Source organism: Sycon ciliatum, chromosome 9 (genome assembly GCF_964019385.1).
Source record: "Sycon ciliatum chromosome 9, ocSycCili1.1, whole genome shotgun sequence".
Taxonomy (NCBI): Eukaryota; Metazoa; Porifera; class Calcarea; order Leucosolenida; family Sycettidae; genus Sycon; species Sycon ciliatum.
The window spans coordinates 9,753,591-9,763,737 of NC_088651.1; the positions used below are offsets into that span (position 1 = coordinate 9,753,591).

Sequence of the window (10,147 nt, forward strand, 5' to 3'; positions counted from 1 at the left end):
CGACAACACTTGCCCATGCAGACAGATTGTAGCACAATTCTAAAGTTCTGCATACCAAATATGGACCATTATTGCCATCCTGTCGGAGTTTTACTTCTTCTTTGAGAACACCGCCTTCAAGTATCTCGGCTTTTAGATCCTCTACGTTATCCTTCCGAGCGTACTGAAGGATCCGGTCGACATCCGCTGCTGCCATCACTGTAAGGCACATCAAAAACAAACATACCCGCCCAACACACCATGTCAGAATACAACATCTTAATGAAGAGCCCGGTCTCTTATAGTGACTCCGAAGGGTCACTAGAAATAAGAATAACCGAGCCTCTTAAAATGACCTGGATCAAAGGTTATCAATCATAATAGAGACGTTGCACACAACAAAAATTTATAAGATACTGACCGTCCGGGTTCAATGAACGGAAGTTGCTACAAAGATTCGTCCAAAAGAGACCGAGACAGAGCAGATCTACGAAACTGTTTTTCGTCACATGGAGTACTAAAATACTGATATTTTACAACTCCCTGTCTTGACTCTTTCCGTACCTGCCGCGCTAGCGTCGACCTATTACGAAACATTTCACACATTGTGCGCAACCTCTCCGTTTACGAATTCTCCTAAACCTTTTTGTTAGATTTTTCGTTACTGTGCTACGAATTTTCGTCGTGCGGAACCTCTCTAATGATAGCAGAGCCTGTAGTAGTGAACCGAATCAAGGGTTAGTAGAAATAATAATATCCAAGAATAGTGAAACGGGGCATGTGAAGGGCTTCTAGATTTAATAATAAGAACACACTCAGGCTACACCATAGCTCAGTGGTTAGAGCATCGCTGGCCTCGAGCGACGGCCCCTGGTTTGAGTCCTGGTGGTAACAGTCAATTTTCTCTTCAAACTTTTCCCGTTTGCATCTTTCCCTCAAACTAGTGAATGCAGTCCGGTAGGCCAGTGTTCTTACATCTATGTTTCCCGTCAGTTCAACTTCCAGAATCATATGCAAGAGGTGGAAAAATAATAAAATAAAATAAAATAAAAAGGCTCATCAGAGGTGAAGATGAGACTACAACATGAAGGACATCGCACCGGAGTTGGCAACAAACAGCGTCTTCGTACTGCTACTTCAGTCTTTGCTACGCTTCGTACGGCGTACTGTAGTACCAGTGCTCAGCATCTTCGCATACATCGCGTGGACGAAGGCGGCTCTGTTTCAATTCCGACCAGACGGACTACGCGTATACGATCGACTAGACTCTGTACGCACATGAAGACTCACACGATCCTACACTCACTCTACATGTGCATGTTCGATTTTATTTATTTTTCCGAAAAAATCAAAACATAAGCGTGCGCAGAGAACGTGAAACATTAATATAAAAAGGATGGCCTTAAAGTAGCGAGGTCAATCACGTGACCAAAAGGCAAAAATCATTCGTCACACAGATGTACCGTAATAACGCACTTATAAGCACATGCGCTTATATGTGGATTTTTGCTACGAATCCAATTTTCAAAATGAATTATTATCACCTTAACGCGCATGCGCGATCAGAGTTCATTTGCCAGAGTCTTTGTGTTTGACTAGGTCTTGTAGTGTCAGCTTCATGGTTCATGTATGCTGTTTGCAGACTTTTATCCGTGAGTGTTTCAAAGTGAAAATGTTGGTAGTGCTTCACCTATAAGAGCATGTGCTTATAAGTGAGAGTGCCCTTATATCCGATTATAGGCACATGTGCCTATATGTGCGTTACTACAGTACGGTATGGTGTATGGGGTGGTGTGCATGGAACAATTCTTTCCCTTGACATTCTTCGCCTGCCTACATTTTCTTCACCCAGCACCCTCGAGTTTTTGCATGATGGGCAAGCATACATGAATAACTTCCCAACGGTGTGTCACATGTCAATGTTCATCGATTTTCTGGCTACTGGCCTTGACAAATAGCCAGATGACTCGGTGAGTGCAAGTACGCGCCGCTGCCCATGGTACATGGCAGGATAACACGGATCTTAAATACAGTGATCCAATAAAATATCCCCATGAGGAGCATTGGCCATGGGTCAATGATATTCTTGCAAAATCCAGGAAAAGCACGGGGACCTGTCTCGAACTTCAGCCCCATGTGCATCCAACCGTATTATGCCGCAAAATCCTGTCATTGATCGTCCTGCGTCGAATAAGCGGGCTTGTGAATAGGTTTTCTCATAAGCCTCGTGTAGGGGGAAATAACACAATGAATGCAATGCAATTCCCAATCGGCAACCTGAATTAGTCATGGTGAAACTCGATATAATACAATGTTCAATGTAGAATACAAGAACTGGGCAATAGACTCAAGTGATCAATTTGGATGATGAGACCTTATAATTCCGGAGTCACACTTGTGCTTTTTTCTTCTTTTTTTCTTTTTCTCCTTTCTCTTTTTATTTTTGAGTATTTGCGGTCTGTGTTTTCTGTGTTTTTCTCTCTTTCGTGGAGGCTTGCTTGTTGTATCCTTGGCTTTTGGCCGTTACTTTATCGCCATCATAATATTGGGCACCATGGCCGTTTGGTCTGCGATGCAAAATAGAATTTCAACAATAACAACAACATAAATAAATAAACGAGAGAGCTTGGAAGCTCAGGGCCCTACGCTATGCTTTTTTGCCTTGATGACCTAGACAAAAAAAGCATGGGGGGGGGTAAATTCTTATAAATTTCAACTTTTTGTTTTTAGACATAACCTGGGATTCGAACCCGCACTATCGCCCTGCATGCATCCCCCGATACACTTCGCATACATACTAATTCTTCTAAGTTGCTTCACGTTATGGTCTTGTATTTGAAAGCCGTATTTGAATATGCATTGTGGCCAGCCGTCTTTGATTGCACGGTACGGGACATGTACGGGACAGGTACGGGGCAGGTACCGTCGAGGGTAATACGACACCATCTACCGCCTTGATGACGGCAAAAAATAATAGGGATGTTATAAATTTTTCAATTTTCCTATTTTTTTTAGGCATTACCTGGGATTCGAACCCGCACTATCGCCCTACATGCATTCCCCCATACACTTCGCATTCATACTCATTCTTCCAAGTTGCTTCACGTTATGATCTTGCGTTTGAAAGCCCTATTTAAATAGTGTGGCCAGCTGTGTTTGATGGTACGGTACGGTACGGGACAGATACGGGATAGCGCCAGTCGTGACACAAACACACAAACACAAGTAACGTCTTCTGCATAGCTACGGGAATAAATAAAATACCTCTGCCAAAAAACAAACAAACAAAACATGCAAAAACGACAGCCCGACATCATCATAAAGATTGTTATAACCGTGCTTCTACCATTGCCAGCGGACGCAAGACGTTGATGGGCCGATGATATACCGATCTTGCTCTTCTGATGCACATAACTGCCGCTCGAAGCAGGGCAAAGGACCGGCGACACCTAACATATGCCATCACTTGACTACACGACTTACCATCATGCTGTGCCAACATTCCACATAGTCGCTTAAGGAACCGCACACAGTCTTAGGACACACTGTCCGCCATGGTATAAAACAAGTGGAGTGAAGTTTCTATGGTCGATATGTACAATCCAGTTTGTATGGTCGGCATATACAATCCAGTTTCTATGGTCGGCATATACAATCCAGTTTCTATGGTCGGCATGTACAATCCAGTTTCTATGGTCGGCATATACAATCCAGTTTCTATGGTCGGCATATACAATCCAGTTTCTATGGTCGGCATGTACAATCCAGTTTCTATGGTCGGCATGTACAATCCAGTTTCTATGGTCGGCATGTACAATCCAGTTTCTATGGTCGGCATGTACAATCCAGTTTCTATGGTCGGCATGTACAATCCAGTTTCTATGGTCGGCATATACAATCCAGTTTCTATGGTCGACATATACAATCCAGTTTCTATGGTCGGCATGTACAATCCAGTTTCTATGGTCGACATACAATCCAGTTTCTATGGTCGGCATGTACAATCCAGTTTCTATGGTCGACATATACAATCCAGTTTCTATGGTCGACATATACAATCCAGTTTCTATGGTCGGCATATACAATCCAGTTTCCACGGTCGGCATGTACAATAGTCATGGCCCAAATTTGCTCTGCCCACATCGATATTTTGCCCCACAATTTTGCCACAAATTTTTCGATATTCTTTTTGGCATTTCCTTTTTCCGCCGGTATTTTGCTTTGGTTTTGCTCGAGAAATAATGAGTTTCAAGGAAAACTCAACGATAATTTTCGCTGACGACGAGAGAACTTTTGATTGAGCTCCTGCATGCTGCTCAACTTTCTACAAAATGTGGCCACGAGTCTGTTTTGTCCAACTTTTGTGCTTGTTTTCAACCTTGGGGACTGATTGCGTCGAGAAAGTCCCTGAGAAGCCTTGGATTATCTGAAAAGCCCACCAAAACTCGATATTTTGCTCAAAGAATTGCTAGCAAATTTGGGCTATGACTAATGTACTTCAAGTACAATCCAGTTTCCACGGTCGGCATGTACAATCCAGTTTCTATGGTCAACATTTACAATCCAGTTTCTATGGTCGACATAATATACAATCCAGTTTCTATTGTCGGCATATACAACCCAGTTTCTACGGTCAGTCAGCATAATTATGCAGTGGGACGTTTTCACAACTGTACGTGCGTTCAAGGTGAGGAATGATGTCCTACCAACCCAACTCGCATCTAAATTGGTATACCAATTTGAGTGCCGACAATGCGGTAGTCGGTACGTTGGTAGGACTCTTCAACATCTGAACACATGTATCGAGCAGCACGTCCAGGGGCGTAGGAAGCAGTTTAATATTGGTGCGGCGAAATTGTGAGAGGGGGTCCGGGGGTCCTCCCGCGCGATTTTTTTTGAAAATTGGGCCTAAAAGGCCATATTTTAATGCTACAGAATAATGTGAGAAATAAGAATTTGCATGCTGATGATACACCGCATTGTCGATGTAAAACATGGTACCTGTACAAGAGTCGACAAGCCATCAACAAATTTGAAATGATTAAAAAAAATCGAAAATTATTGGTTCGGCGACCGCCGGGCCTGCCGGACCGGTTCCTACACCCATGACGTCCCACTGCATAATTATGCTGACTGGCTCGGCACGGACACTGCGGCCCAAACACGGCAGGCCACCTAAGAACCCTAGGTCACAGCCATCGTTAGCACAATTTCCGTCATCGGCAATAGTGCCTCCATTACCCGTATCGAGAGCCTTGGAGACGGAAAATGTGCATATTGTCACCATAACACAATGCACCATAACAACACAAGATAGCACACCACAACAACATTCAGCTCAAGACCAAAATGGACGCTGTGATGAGGTGATGCCCCCATCGCCGTCGTTGCCTCCCCCAAAACCGCCACCTGCATCTGTCATCGGCAGTGCTGGGGCTGAGTCTGTGGTGTTGGTGGCACGTGCAAATATGGATGAGGCAAGCACTGAACGTGAACAAGGAGAAAGAAGGCTGAAGGGAACGTAATTCAACAAAGAAAGCAACACGATCAACATTCAAAGACCAAGACGATCAACGGCGAATTATTCAATGAATTATTACAGTACTGGATGTCAAGCACCGGCGAAAACACTGGGAACACACGATTTAGCAACAACAGGAAGAAGAAGAAGAACAACAACAACAACAATGGTAACAATTTACCATCAAGATCAAAGGAGGAGTCAACGAACAGAGGTTAAGCAACATGAAGCGAGCCTGGGACCGATCGGTGTTGATGAGGAGAATGACACTGAGGACGACACTGAGGACGAGTTGGAAGATGAGACCGAGGACGAGGTTGCGGTTGTTGGAGACGAGGAATCGGATGGTGATTGTGATCGTAAGAAGTCTGCCGTTTTTCTTCATTTGTTGTCTCACCCTAAGTGTCTGCAGGCGTATGAGGATTTTGGTTTTTCTGTTCTTTGTCGTGCACGGTATGCTAGTCAGTTGAAAGTACTTGAGGCTGTTTGCATTCGTTTGCAAAAGTCTGATGTTTGTAAGCAGAAGAAACATATACATGTACAGTTGTGGCAAGTGAAATCCGACACTTGCCACCGGGGACAGCGCCACATGTGCAAATGGGCACCAATGATGTAATGCACTGCACCTAATTTGTACTATAGAGCCGTATGCATCCCAAACAGACCGAAAGGTCACAGCGTAGATACACACAGTTCACAAAATATTGTACACATAAGGAGTATTGGTATCCAATCCCCACTCATTTTTGCCAGCACCTTTTGAACCTTGACTGCGATGAGTACGAGTTTTGTCATCAGACAGATAAAGTTGTATGTAACACATGTACTGTACGTATGCAGGGCTGCAGGGGCTGCAGACTGCATGGTGCAGTCCCTTATGCCAAGTGTCGGATTTCACTTGCCGCAACAATATTGTTTTCGTAGGTGCACAGCATGATTGTTTGTCTCACTACACAGTTCTAGCATTGCAATTTGTTTCTCACCCGCCGTTGCACTTAGCTCTCACTTCACTTCTATTGTCTCACCTTCCCTCATTCTATTTTAGCACTTTATTTTGTTCTCGTAACACATTATTGAATGTATATTTAATCATTGTTCAGCATGGTTACTCTTCAGTCACGACTTTCCACTGATGAATGTGACAAGAAAATTAATTTTGGAAAACTTTCATGACCTCGTTGTAGTGTGGCGATGACAACAGAATTTGTTCTCTTTTTTTTGCTATTATATTTGCTTATAAGTGTTCTTTTAACTAGCTGAATCCTAACTATTGATTTCTTTTAGATTTGAAGCTTGTTTCCATGCCAATTTCACACTCATACATTGTATCTCCATACTTGCCAACCATACCGGTTTTCCCGGTATTATACCGGGAAACTACGGTCACTACTGGCCTACCGGGGCTTTTTGACTTTCATCGAAAAACTACCGGTATTGGCACTGAACCATGATGAGTGTTCATAAAAAGGTTGTTTTGTGGTGTGACAAGGTCACATGCGGCCCTGCATTTCACAGAATCACACATGTACATGTAGGGGCGATCTGACAATAAAGAAACTCAGGTTTTGGTCCCCCAATGAGCAATGAGTAAGAAACGAATACAAAATTGCCCAAAATTGCCAAAAGATTGCGGAAAATACGCAAAAATAATCAAAAATTGCCCAAAAAAAGAGAAAATGGCCGAAATTGGCGAAAACCAGGAAAATAAGGGAAATGAAAGAAAATTAAGAGAAACTGGGTGTGTGACTAAGGGATTTGCTTTGGCTGGGTTGGCAAGTATGTATCTCTCTTTTCCGGGCGATCCCAGACCAGACACTGCCTGTGACTTTGAATTGTCCATAACTCTGAAATGTCCATAACTCTCAATCACATATGTTTGCATGTGGAAGGGCCAGAGATCTGGCATATGACATCTATAGTTGCACAAATGTTGGCAGAAGAGTAGTAATATTACCACTAGAACCCACCCACAGGGTGCCTGGTATACCTACAGTGTAGGTGCCCGTAACTTTGAGGTCCGGGTTAGAGAGACATGAGTGTACTAGTGCAGATTTAACGTTGTTAGTACGCCATAGGTTACAAAACAACCGTCATTAGCAGACAAAGATCTAAAATTCCCTGATACCATGTGTACATTGTGTAATGGCAGTACACACGACACAGAACACCACGCATCATTCATTGTAACTTATTGTTTCATGCCCATAGGCAACGAATGATGCGTGGTGTGTTCTGTGTCGTGTGTAAGCTCTATTTGAGCACTCTACCAAGCCGGAGGACTCTCATTTGTATAATGGTAGTACAGTCGTCCCTCTCTAATCCGGCACTTGTTTATCCGGAACCCTTGCCAACCGGCGCATTTTCTGACGAAACCGATTTTTTTTCGTTTGATTCCTACATCTTAATCCGGCACTTGAATTCCGCCTCCGGCAGTGACTTTTTGAAACGAATCGCTCAAACTGCACGTAGTTTGATTTCATAATCCGGCGGTCATAAATCGCGTACCGTACAGGTGCACTCCTTGCCAGGCCAGGCTAGGCCAGTCTGGCCAGTAACCAGTAACGCAGTAACCAGTAACGCGCACTTCAGTCAGTTCAGAGTTCAGTTCAGTTGACTGGAGTTGCGGTGCCACAATCACTGCTGCAGACCTGACTGCTATATTTTTACAATTCGCTGACAGCAAGGAGTAGTGTGCTGCCAATTTTCAGGTGTGTGTGTGTGCGTGTGTGTGCAAGAGTACATGTGAACATGTTCTCTGTTTTCCTTTATCACTTTATCACTGTGTATATTCCTGGAGAACAGTTGAGAGTATAAAGCCGTGCACCAAATACTTGGGTTGACACGGAAAAACCCTGCGTTTTGACGTATGATACATGCATGCAATTGGGTAGGGCCGGGTCAGAGGGCAGGATTTCTTAATCCAGCACCCTCGTTAATCCAGCAGAAAACGCCGTAGCAAAAGGTGCCAGATTAGAGAGGGACGACAGTATATGCAAATCCGGATAAGAGACAATTCTTTTGTAGAAAAAAATTATTATAAAAATCACCTTTAGCTGTCTCACAGGTTTGATTCCCAGTCATTACAAGACAAAGCAAATGACCATGGACTACAAAATTGCTCGGATGGTCCCATGTTCCCCTGCCAGCAGCTAGGCGGAACGTTTGAATGTGATTTGTCTGGATTTGTTTTTTCTAGCTCCTGTAGCTCGATCAATGTTTCATGTTGTCTTGTATAGGAGGGGTTCGATAAAAAATGTTTTACAATGGGTTGTCTTGTACAGGGGTCAGGGAAAACCTTTGTCTTGCAATGGGGAAACAGCGTTCCTGATCTTGATACAGTATGTAGTATGTACGAGTATATGATGTACTGTCGCGGACATGGAAATCCAGTCGATTGACCGGGCCTGCGCCCTCAGCGCCTACAGAACAGTGTACGTGTTGATGCGACCAGCAGCATAATAATGTCATGCATGTGTGTACTAGACTGCTTACCCATGGCTGCATGGCCAGCGCCCTGGGGCCGCTAGACGTGTGACCGGATTTCCATGTCCACGACAGTAGAACAGCAGAAAAATATGCATGTCATGTTCGTAGGCAATACTCGTTAAATTAGTAAAAATCTATAAAACGAAAATGCTGAATCCTCACCCCCGAGGTTGTCTGCTAGTCTAAGAGGGTAGACCAGGTAGACCTACAGCCACTTTTCTACCTAGTGCGGTAACAGCGCACGTATTCCCGGATACACTGTACATATGTGGTATGTTCAGGAAACACAAAAATATTGTAAACTTTACCTGCCGATGCTGCACAATGCAGCTGGCAATTGATAGTGGCTCCTCCAACTCCGCGGTCCGGTGATGGCCGCAAGGAGTCTTCACTTCCCCGCAGAACTAGCACGAGCTCGTGACAAAACGCTATACAAAATGACCAGCTCAAACACCACACAACCTTCCTGTTCCATTACCGACTGTAATCAAACCAAATAAACAGTGACTGCTCTGCGTGGGACGGCGCAGTAAGTGCCTCGGAAACAAGATACTGGTGGCATGACTCACTTTTTTCTGCTGGGGCCGGGGAACTCTGTAGACGTGTAGTCGCGTGCGCAGGGGCCTGACGAGCTGGCAGTGCTGCAGACGAGTGCAGTGCTGGAGCTGTGGTCCGTGGATGGTAGACCGACCGTTGGGGCGTTGTAGTACTCCGTTGTAGACTTGTCACGACTGACACGAAAAATAATAAGTCCTGACCCGGTCTGCACGTCGTCATCAGGACATGGGCATGGTCATGGATATCGATACTGCATTCGGTCCATCGAATCAACAAGACCAGTCCTTCTTTCGCGTTTGACAGCACTCCTTGTTGTCTAGATATCCGAGTCTGATGTCGCCAAGGCCGTGCGTCATGTCACCTCATTTTAGCGCTGCGTCTCAGCCAGGAATCCCTCATCATCTCACAGTCTCACACGTCTAGGCTCCACGTCTCTAGCTATACTACCACTACCATGACTACTGCAGTACTGGCACTACACTTTCAAGTCTCATCAGGTCGTCTACCATGGCCTACGTACAGTGGACATGTAGATCTACTGACGTACTGTAGTGGACATGGAAATCCGGTCGATTGACCGGGGCCGGTGTAAACGCGAAAACG

The 10,147-nt window shown here is 44.5% G+C and overlaps 1 long non-coding RNA gene across 2 annotated transcripts in view; it reads right to left on the minus strand.

The window, feature by feature from the left end:
- The window catches only part of LOC135824557 (uncharacterized), a 200,085-nt gene extending 190,515 nt beyond the window's left edge, over positions 1–9,570 (minus strand). The window contains exons 1-2 of one of the 2 annotated variants that reach the window (XR_010554878.1): positions 9,295–9,570; positions 56–198 (exon numbers count right to left, since the gene is read on the minus strand). This is a non-coding gene — a long non-coding RNA (uncharacterized LOC135824557). The remainder of the gene's footprint in view (positions 1–55; positions 199–9,294) is intronic. The other variant, XR_010554877.1, reaches the window with a different exon arrangement.
- Positions 9,571–10,147: the final 577 nt, after the last annotated feature.